Source organism: Canis lupus, chromosome 25, assembly GCF_011100685.1.
Source record: "Canis lupus familiaris isolate Mischka breed German Shepherd chromosome 25, alternate assembly UU_Cfam_GSD_1.0, whole genome shotgun sequence".
In the NCBI taxonomy this organism is placed as follows: Eukaryota; Metazoa; Chordata; class Mammalia; order Carnivora; family Canidae; genus Canis; species Canis lupus.
In genome coordinates this window covers 10545221-10564076 of record NC_049246.1, presented here as the reverse complement: position 1 = coordinate 10564076, position 18856 = coordinate 10545221, and the positions used below count along the sequence as shown (strand labels likewise).

The following is an 18856-nucleotide window of genomic DNA, read 5'->3' as shown; positions in this document are numbered from 1 at the left end:
TGGATGGCAGACATGAATTTCATTTTCTTTTCAGTAAATCACAACCGGCAGCTCCAGACAGACCTCCCAAACGACCATGACATTTCACCTCCTACACAGTGTGTGCTTTTCTGTCTTTCTGAGCTCAACTCTCTCCAGATAAACCCCAGAACTAAAAATGGGCATGTTAAAAAAAAAGTCTGTAATTGAACATACGTGGCTTCCACACAGGCTGCCATGTGTCCTATGTGGTTAAGATGGTTGATTTGAGAGTTTGCCAGTACTACCAGATTAGACCAGGAGGTGTGAGGTGGGGTGGAGGGCCTAGGAAATAGACGCACAGCAAACCAGGAGACCTCCAATAGTGGAGCCCTCTATTATGAGGTCCTGTGATCCTCATGATTTGATGAGCACTGGTGTTCTATAGAGCTGATGAATTACTAGACTCTACCTCTAAAACTAATGATGGACTGCTGATTAATTGAATTCAAATTAAAAAAAATAATTGGTCATCTTGGAAAAAAAAAATCTCATGATCCTGTATCATCCTCGTGGGAAGCCAAAGAATCATTTTTATTTGTGGTAATGTCCAAAGTGGATCATGCCAGCTATGAAGAGTGTGACCTCTACAGCCAGCCTGAAAAGGCAGTATCTCTTTTCTTTTCTAGTTAGAAGACTCTACCATGTATCTTGGAAGTCTACACTATGTATTGTTTCTATACTGTAGCAGATTTGTCTGCAAAGCATGGCGTAGTAGAGAGGGCACAGGACCATCAAGGAGTCAGCCCCATCTTCACCTCCATCTATGTATGCAACCTTGGGCAAGTCACTGTCCCTCTCTGAGCCTCATCACATTACCAAAAGTAGTAAGATCCTTGCCCTTGCCCTGGCTCCACCAGCCCGAGTCCCCTCTGACCAGTCATCCTTGAGTCTCTATTTCCTTAATTTCAAAAAGGGTTAATAATAATAACACTTCACAAGGTTATTGTGAGAATGTAAATTAAAGAGTGAAGTTACTTCAAACAATTATTGAGTAAAACTTTCTTTTTGAGTACAAGGAAATCTGACAAAACCCTGCCCTCAGGTATTTACTCTCAAATGAGATGAATAAGACACAGATGAGACGAAGTTAAAACATTGTACAGACCATTCTTGTTTTGCTATATATGTACATGAAGAGTTTGGCCTGGGGTGTGTTTTAAGGATAGAAATAATTTTCTAGTCTATCCAGCTGCTGCTGCTATTTTTTTTTTTTTTTCTAGAATGTGCTGAGACCATTAAAGATATATTGGAAGTAAGTCTCAGTGTATGGGAAGTCACCAGAAAAAAGGAATTAAAAGCCTAGATAAGAATCTTCCATTCTGGCCCCATGCTTTCCAGCTCCTGGCAGAGTAGCTGTGAAAATTGTCAGCTGTGACACAGCCTGAGCTCAATGTCCAGGGATTCCAAGATGCCACATTTAGGTGTGAACATCAGCCTCACGCTTGCACTGATTCCAGGCAGCTCCACCCTTGTGGCAAGGCACAGTCCTCACCAAAGGCCAGAGACATCTGCTGAAATCTGTGGTGTGAGACCTCCGGGTGGTATAGTAATGAGCATGACTCTCAGACTCTGCAGTTCTTCGGGTCAAGCTGAAGGATTTTTCTTTTCTTCTTGTTGCCTGGTTCCCAGGAATGCTACTCTGTAGCAGCCCCTGGTGGTCAATCTAGGAAACAATCCAGACAAGGGTTATGTATTAAGTGGTGGTGTCCCTTGCCTTGCATGAAGTTTTATACAAGTTACATCTGAGGGTGTATTCATTTTCATTTTATTTTTGTAAGATTGATTATGGTTATTCAATATTTTTCATATTGATTTGTGTCATTTTTATCTTTGGCTTTATAAATGTGATAGTAGATGATGGATTTTAATTGTTTATTTCTTAGTAAATAGGTATAAAAGACTTGAAAACTAATGTCAAACATTTGTGTACTATATAAGCATAAGAAAAATTTATAATTCATCAGCCCCTCCTTTTCCCCCATTTATATATATATATATATATATATATCTTTTACTATTTGACCTTATATCTCACAGCAATTTTTTAAACAATTTTATTTATTTATTTATTTGAGAGAGAGAGAGAGAGATGATGATGAGAGAGAACATAAGTGGAGCCAGGGAGAGGGAGAAGCAGACTCCCCTCTTATCAGGGAGCCCAATTTGGTGCTTGTTCCCAGGACCCCAGGATCATTACCTGAGCTGAAGGCAGACACTTAACTGACTGACCACCCAGGTGCCCCTCACTTAATAATTTTAAATACAGAAGAGTAGAAAGAACGACATCCAAATACCCATCATCTACATTTAATACTTATTAACATTTTACTATGTTCACTTCATCTATGTTTTTGTTGTTAGTTAAGGGTATATATTTTAAAATATAGTTTATATATTTCAACTTCAACTTTTCAATTCATTTATGTTAGTAGATTTTTATCAATGCTGCCTCTACCCTATGAAAGTTTCTGTGGAGTATTCAAAAAAGTAAAAGGCAGAACTCCTTAAAACAGTATCACTCCTGTTTATTGACCATCTCCTATGTCCTACACACTTTATATAAAATTATATATGTGTATGTGTATATAATAGTATATATCACAATATAGTAATATATATAATATACATAAGATACATAGGATGTCATTATATATAATATATATTTATAGTATTTGTATTATTGTAACCCTCACAACAACTCTACTTGGCATAAGTATTGTTTTCATATGATAGGTGAGGAAACTGAACCTAGGGAGATTATGTAGCCATTCTAAAGACAACACAATTAGAAAGAGATGGGGGCCACGATACAAAAACAAGTTAGTCCATATTCAACACCTGTGTTTTTCCACAAGATTATGTGCTCCCTCTCCCTCTGCCCTTCTAGCCTTCAAGGTGCTTTCAATGTAATTAAGGAGAAAAAAGCAAAACAGTTATCAAAAAAGTTAACACTGTACAGGATGTTAACAGGAAATGGTCTAAGGTAATATTTAACCTGTTGCCATAATAAAAGTAGTATGTGTGCAGGTGCAAGCCCAGTTATTATGAATGGGAGGACCACTGTGAATGGTCTAAGGAGACTTGGAGGAGCAATGGATGCAGGTGGGATTCTAGATGAGTAAAAATGAAGGAAGAGCATTGTTTATCAGGGAAAGGGACACTCAAAGTCTGTTATCTTCAAAGCGGCGTCTATCTTTAAGCTATCTTTTACCTATCTTTAAGCTCCTGCTATATTAGTGATTTATGACTAGACACCTAGGCACTCAGGAATTGTTTATAAAATGCAGTGATTGCTTTGTAATGGATTGAAACCTCTTAATAGTGAAGATCACCCAGATTCATCTTCATGTTCCAGAGCACTTGGCTTTGTTGTTTGGTCAGAGTAGGGTGTGTGGTAAAGGGGAGGATAGAAAAGACAGGTGTAGAATCCCTTTGTAAAATAAATGCTCGCTGGCTTTATCCATTTATTACATTCATATTTTAAACTCAGGGATTTATCAGGATAAATGTCTGCCCCAGAGCTCCAAAAGCAGTAGAGAAGCCATTATATCCACCAGCCAAAGGATTTTTGTATTTCAGAGACTTTGCCATTGAGTGAAGCTCTCAGAGCTGATAAAAATTGAAAACAGTAAGCTCTTTGTTGCTCCTTAAATTCTAAAAAATGCCCATCTAAATATAGTGTTTTGTATCCCCCTCCCTGATAAACAATGCCCTGGGATTATTTTGTCTTCCCTTAATTTTACCTTGAATAACTAAAGTCTTGGAGAAAATGTGAGCACTTCTGATGATTCTTCAGCATATAACCTAGTGGGGAGTGCTACTGAAGTAGTAAATTGACCATTTGGTAATTACTCTTCTGGAAGAATGTTATATGTCACAAAAGTAAATGCGGCCACAGTACCTTGCTGGGACAACAGTGAGTGTTTGCTTTTACTTTTATGGTTCTAGCTTAAGGAAATTCTTTTTTTTTTTATTTTTATTTATTTATTTATTTTTAGCTTAAGGAAATTCTTAGCATATCCCCAAAATATCAAAATACTCCCAATATCAAAGGCTAGAAATCCCCCAACTATGCCAAGCAGCTCTCTGAAGTAGTAAGAACCCTTGGCATAGGGTGTCAATAATGGAAAGCATCATGGTAGGTAGAAAATAAAACTTAAAATTGTAAAGTCTTCTCAACTTTTATGGAAGATCTCCAGTACTGGTCCCTGATAAGAGCTAACTTCACTGATAATAATATAACTCTCATAATAAGGAAATAAGAATAGATATTTGACTCAGGTAGAAATTGCCCCTATGCAGCTCATGTCTTTTATACTTTGTCATAAATAGTTTCCTTTTTAAAAAAAAAAAAAAAAAAAAAAAAAATAGTTTCCTTTTTAAAATTAAATGAAAGCTCTTTGAATACAGATGGATGCCAAGGGAGAAGAAAGATGAGTTTCACTTGTTGCTTTTGAAAGGAAGCCCTCAGGCTTTCCCCAGTTCCTGGTTGGCAGTTGGTTAAGCGTGTTCTGCAGTAAAAATGCATGACTTTAAAATATGCTGAGATGCAGAATTTAGTGTAGTTTTCCTACAGGCCAGGGAGGCAGCTGAGCAGAGTGAAAGTGGCACGTCGCAAGGCTATGCCACTCAACCTATCTAGACCCATGCCCTTTAACAAAAAACACAGTCAATCTGGAGATTTATTTTAAAGTAAATGAATTGCTGTAAACTCCCCTCCAAGCAAAAGCAAGTAGAAGGAATGGTAACTCTAAAGAAGAAATACTGGCTGGAGAGATGGGAGTTATAGTTGCCTCAGCTCCAAAACCTCTTTCCTGTGAGAAAGGAGTTTCTTAACTTTTCTAGATCTCAGGGTTTTTTTTTTTTTTAAGATTTATTTATTTATTTTAGAGAGAGAAAGCATGAGCAGGGGTAGGGACAGAGGGAGAGAGAGAATATCAAGCAGACTCCCCACTGAGTGTGGAACCTGACTCTGGGCTCAATCCCAAGACCCTGACATCATGACCTGAGCCAAAACCAAGAGTCAGACCCTTAGCCAACCGAGCTACCCAGGTACTCCATCTAGACCTCAATTTTTCTACAAAATGGGATAACTAGAGGTCCAACTTTGCAGACCAGATTGGAGTGAAGTGGCTCTCATGCTCTGAAGTCCGTGATTTCATTTATTTCCTCTAACTCTGTGAGGTAATGCCATAATTTAAATACCAGAACATGCTCAGCCCTTCATAGGGTGGTGGAGTATGCCTGTGCATTGGGTGGCCCACTTGAAGTGTACCTGCTGCGTGATGATCACATTCTAGGAAATATGTTAAATTTTTCTCTTTGGGGAAATCATTTTTAAATAAAAAACGTCTGTAAACATTTAAAGCATGAGTTAATGTCTAAGGATAGCACTGTCTTCTGTAACTTCTCAAGGACAGGACAGGCCAGGGAGATGAGGAGAGAAAGTTGTCTAATGAGCCTACCATTTTGGCATCTGCTTCCTGAAAGGGGAAAGTGCCATGGTGGATTGTTCTATGTCTTTCTGCGTGGGACAAGAGTGGGGAGCATGGACTTGTGTAAGGTACCTGTTGTCTGGAGAGAGTTATGCGGAGAGCCTCCCTCCACGGCTCCCACCCCGCATCCTCCTCAACACATGTGCAGTCTGAATTATGCCTGGTTCCAAGGACACATCACTGTCTACCCTGGCCGTTCTGTTTAATGCAACACCTATTTGTTAAATGGAACATTTAAAAACTAAGTTTCAGGCCCTGCCTTCTAATTCCTGAGGAGAAACACTTGTTCAAATCATGATGTGCAGGAGGTCTTATGGTGCTAAGGGAGCTGCAAGAAGGAGCTATTCCTCCAGCCAGGGTTACCAGGGCCTTCAGAAAGGACAGATGCTTGTGAAGTGGCCTCCAATAGCAATAAGGTTTCAGCAGACAGAGGTGGAGGAATCCCATGCTGCAAGGGATACAGTCCTGGGCAAGCTCTGTGGACAGTTCTGTGGAAGGGGGGAGGGTCTTTTGCCTAAAGTTTGGAGTGTGAGACTGATGACAGCCAGGAATTAGGCAAAAGGGTTTGGGGACTTGAATAGCAAAGTAAAGAAAAGGGACTCTCTTTGAGGCAGTCAGGAGGCAAAGAGTAAGGTACTAAAGTGTTTGAATCTGAACTTTAGGAAGATATGGTAGCAGTATATGGGATGGATGGTAGAAAGAAAATTCCAGGGAGAGAAAACAATTAGGAGGCTCTGCTAGGCAAGAGGTGAGAAGGGGCAGAAGGAGGATCAGGGGTCTTGGTGGGAAGGAGAGGGTAGATAGAGGACCGAGGACCAAGGTGGTGAGATAATTGGGGAGCTTGTTGAGGTTTTAACTAGGACAAGATGCTCTAGAAGATGAGTGATAAAACCTCCCCACTCCAACCTGGACAACACCCAAGCAAAAATCATAAAACTATGAAATGTTAAGTGATAAGAACATAAGATGTATGTGTGTTTATAGCTCAGAAATGTTTAAAGGGGTCATGGGTTATCTTTTTAGGTATCTTTGGAACTGCACACTTTGTGTATCAGTGAACTCTTAAGGTCCAGGTCCAATGGACCTGTAGAAATGGACATTTTTCCTCCAAAATACATTTTTAACTCAAATATCACATGTCCCTTTGAGATTCAGAAAAACTAGTCTAGAATCCCACTCCTCATTTCCAGAACATCCTAGGTCTTTCCCATTGTCTCAGGAATTTCAGGTGGAGGAGCTTCTGTTTTTTTTAATATAGTTACTTATGGCTCAGAATTTCTGCTTCTCCTAAATTAATTCAATTTATGGGTTCCTACCATTCTGTCTGTGCTGATTATGTTTCCTGCAGCATCCCTCCACACCTAGTATAGCCCCCTCTTTGGTTGATTTTCAAGACTGCTTTCTGATGCTGGGGTTTTCCGAGGGAAGTAAACATGGGTTTAGATATCAGGAGAGAAAAAAGAAGCTCTAGAAAACTTGGGAGCCATTTATATAGAAGTGACATAGAAACGGATGAGAGTGACAAGAGAGTATATACAGAGGGACAAAGAAGGCAGCGCTCTGGTGGGGGCCAGAGGAAAAGAAAGAGAAGTGGTGGAAACAGGAGAATCCCACCTCACAGGCTTATGAGAGAGAAATTTCTGAAAGGGGAGAGTGATTTATAATACCAGGTACCAGACAGTCAATGAAAGTGATACAGAATGAGTTTGGCAGTTTTAGAGGAGTATCTGTAAACAGGTAAAGGCAACCAGAATGTTCCGGTTTCTCCACAATCAAATGGTTTAGCAGTTTGGTCGTTCTTCCTTCTACCTTGGAGTAGCCACTTTACCCTGTGAGAAGTGGCAATGGTGACATCTACAGGGCATTGTCTGAAAGTGAAAATCTGTGCCTAGAGAAAAGAGCACATGTCAAATACCACCTTAAATTCTAGGGAATCTAACAGAAAGCAAGTGCTACTCTCCTCCTGTTCATGTGAACTACATGTGAACTACAGACCTGCTTTATTCCACAAACTTAATTGAAACTAGGTTTGAACACAACCACTTTTATTTTTCATTTTATTCTTGACAATTGAATTACTGAGACAGCAAAAAAAAGATTTATGTTGTATACCGCAAGTAGTTTGCCTATGAGATAATTCACAAAAGCAATTACGTATCACAACCTAAGAGTCAAACACTTTTTATCTGTAGTTCAGTCCCTGAAGAGAGTGAAAGCCCATCACTTCTGCTCTACCAAGAACAAAAAGGGACACATTTAAAATTCAAAAGTATTGAGACTTTATTACATTACATTGTTCTCTTGGAAACAAAGACTTATCATAAGTACTGTCTATGCTAACACAATAGACAGGAGGTAATATAACTGCTCAAAGGATGTCCCTAATTTTTGTTTCAATTTTAATTAATTATTATTATTATTATTATTATTATTTATTTTTGGAGAGAGAGAGAGAATAGGGGGAGGGCAGAGAGGGAGAGAAAGAATCTCAAGCAGGCTTCACACTCAGTGAGAGCCCAATGTGGGGCTCAATCTCAGGGTCCTGATATCATGACCTGAATTGAAATCAAGAGTCAGATGCTTAACTGACCAGGCCACCCAGGTGCTCCTTGTTTCAGTTTAAAAGAAACATAGAGACAGAATGTACATTTATGCTCTAAGCATAAAGAGGTCAAAGAAAAGGAGAGAGGGAGAAAGAACAATGCAATTAATAGAAAAGTTACTAGAAAAGATGGTAGATATTAATCCAAGTCTATTAGTAATCACATTAAATGTAAGTGGTTTAAACATGCCAATTAAAAGAGATAGTGGGGCACCTGGTTGGCTCAGTCAGTTAAGTGTCCAACTCTTAATTTCAGCTCAGGTCATGATCTCAGGGTCATGAAATTGAGCCCCTCATAGCACTCTGTGCTGGTATGGTGCTGGTATGGTATGATTGAGATTCTCTCTTCCTCTCCCTCTGCCTCTCCTGACCCCTCTTGTGCTCTCTCTCCCTCTCTCTCTCAAAAGTGTGTGTGTGTGTGTGTGTGTGAGAGAGAGAGAGAGAGAGAGAAAATGATGTTTATAAACTTAATTAAATGTCCACAAGAAACCTAATTTATTTTTATTGTTTTTTTTGTTTGTTTGTTTGTGGATTTAATGGCAGGGGAGCTAAGATAGGGTGTGATGCTTGCTGTTTCTGCTTTTCCAGTGGTGAGGGGGCCCTTTGTAGGTATGTTGAGGTAGGTGGGCCATGGAGTGCAGAGTTGGGGTAATCGGGAGAGCTAGTAGAGCAGAAGGACTTTCAGGGGGCCCAAGACACAAGGGACTGCTGGGCAGCATGGTGGCTCCTTCCAGTAGGTGACCAGGAATGTCAAGTGGCACTGAGGCTGGTATGAAAGCACCTGACCCCTTCCCCCTACTTCTGAGGAGCTTTCCCATAGCCAGCAGGAGTTGGGAGGGGGAGCCACTGGCCCACTGATGTCACCCACTTACAAGAAACCTAATTTACTTATAAAGACCCAGATTATAGGTAAAGGAATAGAGAAAGATATACGATGCTAACACTAATCAAAAGAAATAGGAAATATCTCTATTAATTTGAGATGGAGACTTCAGAACAAGGAAGTTTATTGGAGATAAAGAGGGGCACTACATAATGATAAAGGGGTTGATTCTTAAAAGACGAAATGAAAAGCTTTAATGTAGTTGTTGGTATTTTAGGCTGTCTTTGTTTGGGTCCATTGGCTTTAACATTTAGGTAATGTTCAGTTGTTGCAGTCCTGTTCTGTAAAGCCTCCAGGATTTAGCGGGGGGAAAAGAATTGTAAACATCAAATGTGTCCTGCTATAGACACTGCCATGCCCTTTATATTTCTTACATATAATTCATTTAATTCTCATATTAATCTTTTGATGCAGGTGTTTTGATGCCCACTTTATTGATAACTCAGGTTGCTTTGATCACATAATATTTTTTTGTTATTTCATTCTTGAAATATTTAACAAGCACTTGGTAAGTCTCAGAATAATAAAGTGGATGACACAGGGTTTTCCCTCAAGAAAATCCCAGTCAGATACCCCATGGTATAGTTGCAGAGCACTTCATTTCATCTTTTTAGCAGGAAGACAGGCAGGAGAGCCTAGGAGAGTATCCCCATTTTCCAGGTAGAGAAACAGAGAAAGAGAAGTTATTTCTGGCCTAAGGTCTGTTGGCTAGCAAAAGTAGAATTAAGTTCTCCTGCTCCATGCACGTGTCCTGATTCCAATTCCAGTGCTCCATCCACTATTTTAACCATGCTACTTTATTGACAAAAACATCACAAAACGGGACAGTTCTTCCAAATACCACTGGGGTGTTAACACATACCCTTTGCTCAGGCAGTGGTGAGAACTTTTCTGCTTTGATTTTCCTTATCCCTGTATGTCTAGCAATGCCAACAGAACAAAATCTCAGTGCAAAATATCATCTTGATTTCATGCTGCGTTGTCACACTTCTGACAGTCAATAGACAACAGTGTTTGGTGGCTGCAGTGATAAGGCCTGCTTTATTCAACAATTTGGCACTATGGATGAAGGAGCATTAGTACCTTACTGGTTTCTTATTGCCCTAAATTAAGTAGCTATGCTGGGATTAACTATGAAGTTGGCCAGAGGGTCAGTACTCTGCTCCGCTCCTAGAGACAAATACCTATTCATGGAAGACATTCCACCATGCCCAGGGCAAGCCATGAAATAGACTCAGGTGGCTGTTAAGTGAGATCCACAAGATGCTAGATTTCCCCTCCAAAAGTAAAGGCCTGAGCAATTTTTCAGACTTGAGGTGTTCATAATTATTTTCTTCTATGGTCAGAATTTTTTTCTTCTTCAGATCTTTATTTATACTTTTAACAATGAACAGCCCTTAGAATGACCACTGCTTATATGAAAGCCCTATGCAAAAACTAAGCAGGTGATCCAAAGGATCCAAACTTGAGTTCTGGTTCCAGGCAAGATGGAGAAAGCGCACTCCACCCTGTCTCTCCCACTACATGCAACTGTACAACCTAAGCAGAATGCATGGAGTAGTCATTTGAGAACTTTGAGGCAGATTGGCAAAAAGACCAGAATTTGAAGTACCACAGAACTGGTTATGAGTTTACAAGTTTTCCTCTCTGGTACTCCCTGGCCTACATTAAGGGCAGCTTGAAACCTATAAATAGACCTGGACATAAACAGAGGGGGTCCATGAGAAAGTGAGAAACAAAATCCTAGCACTCAGAGAGAGCTAAGTAAATCTTCTTCTTTTTTTCTTCATTTTCTCTTACCCTCAACCTATGTATGTATGGCCTATGGTCATGACTGACAGTGCTGGTGGCAGGAGCCCACCGAAGCCAGACCCTGAGGGAGCGGACTTTTCCTCTCTGCTTGGAGGAGCTATATTCCAAGAGACTGAGGCAAACCCCTTGCTTTTATTCCCTCTTTATGGATCTGTCATTTAGCCACAGATAGGAGAACAGTGTGAGAATAACACAGCAGAGTGGAATAGCTAAAGTCCCAGCTTTTTAGCTGGAGGATGAAAAGGGGCAGCACCAGGGAACTAGGAAGAATTGTAGGCATTGGGAAGAGGAAGGAACTTGAGAAAATGACCGTTTAACATTGGTTTATAAAATCCTGGGCTCACTGATGAGCTATATATGTGTGAATCTCACCCTAACAGCATATATAGACTTTGAAAATTGGATTCCAAGATAGGCTACCACCAATGTTCCATACTGGCCACTGTTTGTGCACATGTGAGGCAGATCCTAATAGCATTTCAAAGGCTTTGAAGACTAAACTAATACTAGAAGCACAACCTATACAAGGCTGGATAGAAGTAGAAGCCTCAACTGTAGTTGTTCAGTTGCCTGCCACCAAGGCTCCATAGGATTCAAACAGGATCCAGAGTCATAAATTATAATATTCAAAGTGCCTGGGACACCCAGGACACACATCTAAAATTAATCAGCATATAAAAACCAGGAAAATGTCAACTTATATGAGAAAAAGCAGTAAATAGGCTGTAGAGTCAGGATGACACAAATATTGGATTTATTTGACAAAGACATTAAATTCAACCATTTTTAGAGCCAGGCACTCATAAAATGGATGGAAAGACAGAAAGTCTTGTCAAAGAAGTAGAAGATATAAAGAAGAATCAAATGGAAATTTTAGAACTGAAAAATACAGGAACAAAAATAAGAAACTCATTGATAGAGAAGACAGAGGAAAGAGCCAGTGAAAATGAGCATGAACAATAGAAATCATCTAGTATGAATAATGGAAAATAGATATTAAAAAATGGACTCAAGGACCTGTGAGATAAAGGCCTAATATTACTGTCATAGGAGTCCCAGAAGAAGAAACAGTGTATATGCAGAAAAAATATTTGAAGAAATAATGGCCCAAAACTTCTCAAATTGGTGAAAGACATAAACCTACAGATTCAAAAAGCTCAGCAAACCTCAAACATGTTCTAAGAAATCCATGCCCAGACATACCATAATCAAACTGCTGAAAACTAAAGACAAAGAAAAAAATACTAAATCAGCCAGAGAAAAATTCACATTACCTGGAAAGAACAACAATTCAGATGGCTGCAGACTTGTCATCATAAACCATGGAGGCCAGAAGACAGTGGAACACTTTCAGAATTCTGGAAGAAACAGCCATCTGAGCCAGCGAGACTCTTCTTTAGAAATAAAAGCGAAAGACAGTCTCAGATGAAGGAAAACTAAAAGAATCCTTTGTCTTTAGGCACAATCTAAAAGAATTGTTTAAAGAAGTTCTCCAGATAGATGGAAAATGACACCCATCCAAGTTCCAGAAGGAATTAAAGCAATAGAAATGAGGAGCAACAGAAATAATAAATAGCTAGGTATATAATGAACTACACTTTTCCTATTGAGTTCTTTAAAATACAATAAAAGCTGGAAGCCAAAATTGTAACATCATCTAGTTCTTGACATATGTATATGTGATTCACGAGATTACTACACAGAGAAGATTGGGCAGAGGGAGCTATGTGGCAGTAAGGTTTCTTCATTCCACTCATAGTAGTAAAATATTGATTTTAATCTGTCTTGAGAAGTTAAATTTGTGTATTGTAGTTCTCAAATCAACAACTAAAAATTATGCAAAGATACATGGTAAAAAATGCAATAAACAAATTAAATTAAAATGGAGTACAAAAAAAAATGTTCAAGTAACCCTAAAGAAGGCAGGAAGGTAGAAAAAGAAGAACAAAACCAGAAGGTATAAATAAAAACAATAAAATGATAGCTCTAAATTTAAACATACCAATAATTACATTAAATATAATGTAATGATTTCAACAAACTATGGCCCATGGGCCAAATCAATTTTTGTAAATAAGGTTTTCTTGGAACATGGCCACACTCATTCCTTTCTATACTCCCTATTGCTGCTTTCTCATTTCCACAGCAGAGCTGAGTAGTGCAATAGACTGTATAGGCCACAAAGTCCAAAATATTTATTATCTGGATTTTTATAAGTAAGCTTGCTGACCTTGGGTCTAAACACACCAATTAAAAGATCAAGATTATCAGAGTACATATGGAAACATGACGCCCTTATGTATTGTCAGTAAGAAACTCACTTAAAATATAGATATATATAGGTTAAAAGTAAAAGGATATAACAAGGAACCACAGATCAAAAGTAAACTGGAGTGGCTGAACTGATATCAGACACTGATATCAAGTAGACTATAGAGCCGAGAAAATTGCCAGGGATGAAAGGCATATTACATAATGATAAAATCATCAACTCACCAAGAAGACATAACAATCCTAAATGTGTGTGCACCTAACCATAGACCTTTAAAATACATCAAGCAAAAACTGGGCAAACTGAAAGGAGAAAAAAGAGAAAACTAAAATTGTGCTTGGAGATTTTAACATCCCTCTCTTGGTGATAAACAGAAGCAGTAGAGAGAAAATTAGGAAGGATATGGAAGAACTGAATAACACCACCAACCAACAGAAACTTAATTGAAGTTTATAGAATACTCCACTCAACAATAGCAGAATACACATTCTTTTCAAGTGGATAAGAATGGAACATTTGCCAAGATAGACCATATTCTGTGTCATAAAGTGAACGAATTAAAAATAATTGTAATGATATGAAGTATGTAGTCTGATCTTGATGAAATTAAACAAAAATCAGTAAGAGAGAGATAACAGGAGAATCCTAAAACATTTTGAAATTAAATAACATACTTCTAAATAACCCATGGGTCAAAAAGAAGTCTCAAGGGAAATTAGAAAATATTTTAAATTGAAGGAAAATAAAAATACAACATTCAGAAACTTGTGGAACATGGTTAACATAGTGCTTAGAAGGATCTTTCTAAACATTAAATTCTTAGAAAAGAAGAAAGGTTTCAAATCAATAGCCTAAGCTTCCATCTCAGGACACTGAATGAAAATAACGTATAGCATAATTACAGCACAAAAATATTTTTAAAGCAAGTAAATGAAAGAAAATAACCCTATAATAAATAGGTTATTTATTGAATATTATTAAATAAATAATAAAGGTAGGAAGAGAAATCAATGAGGTTGAAAACTGAAAAATAATAGAGAATCAATGAAATAAAAATCTGGTTCTTTGAGAAAGTCAATAAAGTTGATAAACCTATCATAAGGCTAACAAAGAAAGAAACTTTCCCTCATCAGGAATAAAAGAGGGGATATTCCCATAAACCCTACAAATATTAAAAAGGAATAAGTTATTCATGCATTGGGACAACTTGGGTGATCTGAGAGACATTCTGCTGAGTCAACTAAACTAGTCTCAAAAAATACATACTCTTTGATTCCATATATATGACATTTTCCAAAAGATAAAGCTATAGTGATAGAAGTTAGATCAGTAGTTGCCAAGAGTCACTTGAGGAGGAGATTGCAAAGATAATTTTTTTGACTGATAAACCCTCTATGTGCTGGTTGTGGGAGTGGTTACATAAATCTAGAAATGTTTTAAAATGTATAGAACCATACACAAAAATGTATAGAACCATACACAAAAATGTCACACATGACACAGTGTTACTCTGTATTTATTTTTAAAAGAAAATTTTTTAAAAGAAAAATGGTGACAATTCATGTGATCATTTTCTTAAGATTTGTGTGGAATCAGAAAAGACCCCGAATAGCCAGGGGAATATTAAAAAAGAAGACCATAGCTGGGGGCATCACAATGCCAGATTTCAGGTTGTACTACAAAGCTGTGGTCATCAAGACAGTGTGGACTGGCACAAAAACAGACACATAGATCCATGGAACAGAAGAGAGAATCCAGAAGTGGACCCTCAACTTTATGGTCAACTAATATTTGACAAAGGAGGAAAGACTATCTACTGGAAAAAAGACAGTCTCTTCAATAAATGGTGCTGGGAAAATTGGACATCCCCATGCAGAAGAATGAAACTGGACCATTCTCTTACACCAGACACAAAGATAAACTAAAAATGGGTGAAAGATCTAAATGTGAGACAAGATTCCATCAAAATCCTAGAGGAGAACACAGGCAACACCCTTTTTGAACTTGGCCACAGTAACTTCTTGCAAGATACATCCATGAAGGCGAGAAACAAAAGCAAAAATGAACTATTGGGACTTCATCAAGATAAGAAGCTTTTGCACAGCAAAAGAAACAGTCAACAAAACTAAAAGACAACCTACAGAATGGGAGAAGATATTTGCAAATGATGTATCAGATAAAGGGCTAGGTTCCAAAATCTATAAAGAACTTATTAAACTCAACAGCAAAGAAACAAACAATCCAATCATGAAATGGGCAAAAGACATGAACAGAAATCTCACAGAGGAAGACCTAGACATGTCCAACACGCACATGAGAAAATGCTCTGCATCACTTGCCATCAGGGAAATACAAATCAAAACCACAATGAGATACCACCTCACACCAGTGAGAATGGGGAAAAATAACAAGGCAGAAAACAACAAATGTTGGAGAGGATGCGGAGAAAGGGGAACCCTCTTGCACTGTTGGTGGGAATGTGAACTGGTGCAGCCACTCTGGAAAAATGTGTGGAGTTCCTCAAAGAGCTAAAAATAGACCTGCCCTATGACCTGGCAATTGCACTGCTGGGGATCTACCCCAAAGATACAGATGCAATGAAATGCCGGGACACCTGCACCCCGATGTTTCTAGCAGCAATGTCCACAATAGCCAAACTGTGGAAGGAGCCTCGGTGTCCATCGAAAGATGAATGGATAAAAAAGATGGAATATTCCTCAGCCATTAGAAACAACAAATACCCACCATTTGCTTCGACGTGGGTGGAACTGGAGGGTATTATGCTGAGTGAAATAAGTCAATCGGAGAAGGACAAACATTATATGGTCTCATTCATTTGGGGAATATAAAAAATAGTGAAAGGGAATAAAGGGGAAAGGAGAAAAAATGAGTGGGAAATATCAAAAAGGGAGACAGAACATGAGAGACTCCCAACTCTGGGAAATGAACAAGGGGTGGTGGAAAGGGAGGTGGGCAGGGGGTGGGGGTGACTGGGTGACAGGCACTGATGGGGGCACTTGATGGGATGAGCACTGGGTGTTATGCTATATGTTGGCAAATTGAACTCCAATTTAAAAAAATATGTTAAAAATGTAATTCTAAAGTAAGGTGCAAATATAAACATCTTAATGAGTAAAAAAAAAAGTGGCTGATTTATGTAAAGCTTAATTGAGAAATGATGGGATTAGCTGTCACCCAAAAACAACTAGATTACGTTTCCCAATACTGAGGGAAAATGGAGGTTCAAGGATGGAGATAAAGGGCAGAGAGTAAGAAATTTTTTAATACTTTTGAATTTTTGAAGTTCATACCTATAACATCCCTTTAAAAAAAAACTATTATGACTGAAAACCAGGATAGAATGGTGGTATCAGTGGGTTTTGCCCTGGCAATAGGTTCTAGCCTCCAGATAGGGTCCCAGAACTATAACAATAGCCTTGTACATGAGGTAGTCTATTTTCACAGTTGGAAAACCAGAGCTCAGAGAGGTTAGTTAAGTTGTCCAAGGCTGTATAGCAGAGCCAGGATTTGAAGGCATATAGCTCTCAGCCTGTGTTCTTCCCCTCTATTCCACACTAACTCTCACAGCAAGAAGAAACTCAAGGATAACTGGTTACCCAGTTCTCATGATAACCCTATCCCATGGCAGGGAGGTAGGGAACCCTAGAAGGACACAATCATGCTGAGATCAGAGTGGCCAGCTGATCCTGCTACTGAGCAACTATAAATCTCAGCTGACACTAAAGAATAGTCTCTGACCTCGACCTCACTGGTACTCCAGTGAGCCATATTATTATTTGAAGTGACATATATTAACATTTGCTTTAACTTTAAAAGCAAGAGTTTAAAGAGAGAAGTTCCCAAGGGAAGGGGGGATTCCCTCATCCTACTCATTTCTTTGTGGATTAGATTTGGTGAAACCAGTGGGGTACTGTGTTGGTAATGCCATAAACCTCTACTGTAATAGTTTAAATTGTTCTGCTAGAAAGTAAGCATCCATGATGGGTGTATGCGATGCTCTGCCTTTATCAGCAAACTAAAAACAGAAGTCAGCTTAGGAGGCTACAGAATAAATCCCATGCTGGGGATAGCTGTGATTGCCTGCTTTCACATTCCCTTCTAGGAAAATCTACCTTGACTTTAGGAGGATTGAGCATGGTGAGGAAAGAAAGAGATGAAACAGCCCAAATTAGAATCTGCAGCTGGCTAGAATCCTTTCTGCTGCTGCTGCTGCTGCTGCTGCTGCTGCTGCTGCTGCTAGTAATCTATAGCGAAAGTCCTAGAGAGGCAGGTTTCTGGGCTTCTGCCCAGATGCAGGTAGTGCTGGAGTCGAAGGACAGAGTAGAAGCTCTCTGCCAGGAAAAAAATCTGAAGCACATAAAATAAACTAGACAAGGGAGGGGAACATTTGCAACTGTGGCCAGCAAAGAAGAATGGCTAAAATTTCTAGTGCAATGAAATAAAGGGGTTTGCTACTATGTAAGCAGAAGCTACAGTGCTTATAGCTTATAGCATAGTTAAGGATAGAAAATAACCTGCCAGAACATGGGACCCACTTATAGGCATCAGAACTAAGAGGGGTTCCTGTACTATTCCCCCTTCCTTATTGTTAGCTAACATTTATGTGTGCTTACCATGTGCCACGCACTTGGGTATGGGCTCCCTGAACCTAGTCCTGTTTAATGGTGGCCATTGTCATTAGTTAGAGATGAATTGCTTTGCCTGAAGCCACACAGGTAAATCAGAGCAGCCCTGAGAGCTGAAGCAAGGTGGATCTCATGGTAAAGCCTGTGCTCATCACTGCCATCTGCTGCCTCCTAGCATTTTACATTTAGAATGATACTTAGGACAATAAAAGTGAGGAAACACAGTAGAGAAAGCACAGAATTGGGGATCAGAAAACCTGACTCAGTCCCAATCCTTATCAGCACTGTGACCTGGAAGATTCAGAGAACCTTTCTCTGTTTCCTTATCTGTAAAATGAGATTCTTATGAGGGTGAATTGAGACAGTATATGTGAAAGTGGCTTGAATACGCTACTGCTTCATGACAATGACTGTTTATTCAAAAAATAATCATCAAGTACCTGCTCTGGACGAGAATTGTACTTAGTACTGGAAGTGTAGTAGCACACAAAACAGACATGATCTGTGTACTTATAGAGCTCAGATTCTGGTAGGATTGATTAATCAAGTTGCCACAAAATAAACATAAAAAGCAGTAGTAGAGTCTATGACTTAGTCTGGGAGGTCAGGGATGTGAGCTTTGAGATTGAAGGAGGAGGTCAGGGAAAAATATTACCAACATATTAGGAGTGGGGTGGGAGGGGAGTATGGCTGCATGCAAAATCACCTCAGAGGGGAGGGGATATGGCAGCTCTACAGAGTGGAAGGAGGCCAGGGGATGCCAATAGAGCCTAAGGCTGCCAATGCCAACGTGGTTGACAGGCCACACCATCCAGAGCCTAACCAGTGATGAAGATCCTGGTCCCTACCTAAGACTAAAAAGATGTCTCTGCATAGTGATCTGAGAAGACTCACATGAACAGATGGGTAAGGAGACCAAACAGAAGGTTACAGGAGTAGTCCAAATGGGAAAGGCTGGTGATGGCTGGGACCAACATGGTAGACATGGTGAAAGAAGTCTATGGATGGTTGGAGAGATGTTTAGGAGGGAATTTGAGTAGGGAGTGGTGATAAGTTGGAAGAGGGGTAGGGGTGCCTAGGTGGATTAGTGGGTTAAGCATCCAACTCTCAATTTCAGTTCAGGTC

At 39.2% G+C, this 18856-nt stretch overlaps 1 protein-coding gene and 1 long non-coding RNA gene across 9 annotated transcripts in view; one reads left to right on the top strand and one right to left on the bottom strand.

Moving 5' to 3' along the window:
* MTUS2 (microtubule associated scaffold protein 2) overlaps positions 1-18856 on the top strand; it is a 589535-nt gene that overhangs the window by 451533 nt on the left and 119146 nt on the right. The gene's annotated exons all lie outside the window — the stretch shown is intronic.
* Positions 1152-18856, bottom strand: part of LOC119865910 — a 31579-nt gene continuing 13874 nt past the window's right edge. The window contains exon 2 of the long non-coding RNA XR_005378424.1: positions 1152-1684. This is a non-coding gene — a long non-coding RNA (uncharacterized LOC119865910). The remainder of the gene's footprint in view (positions 1685-18856) is intronic.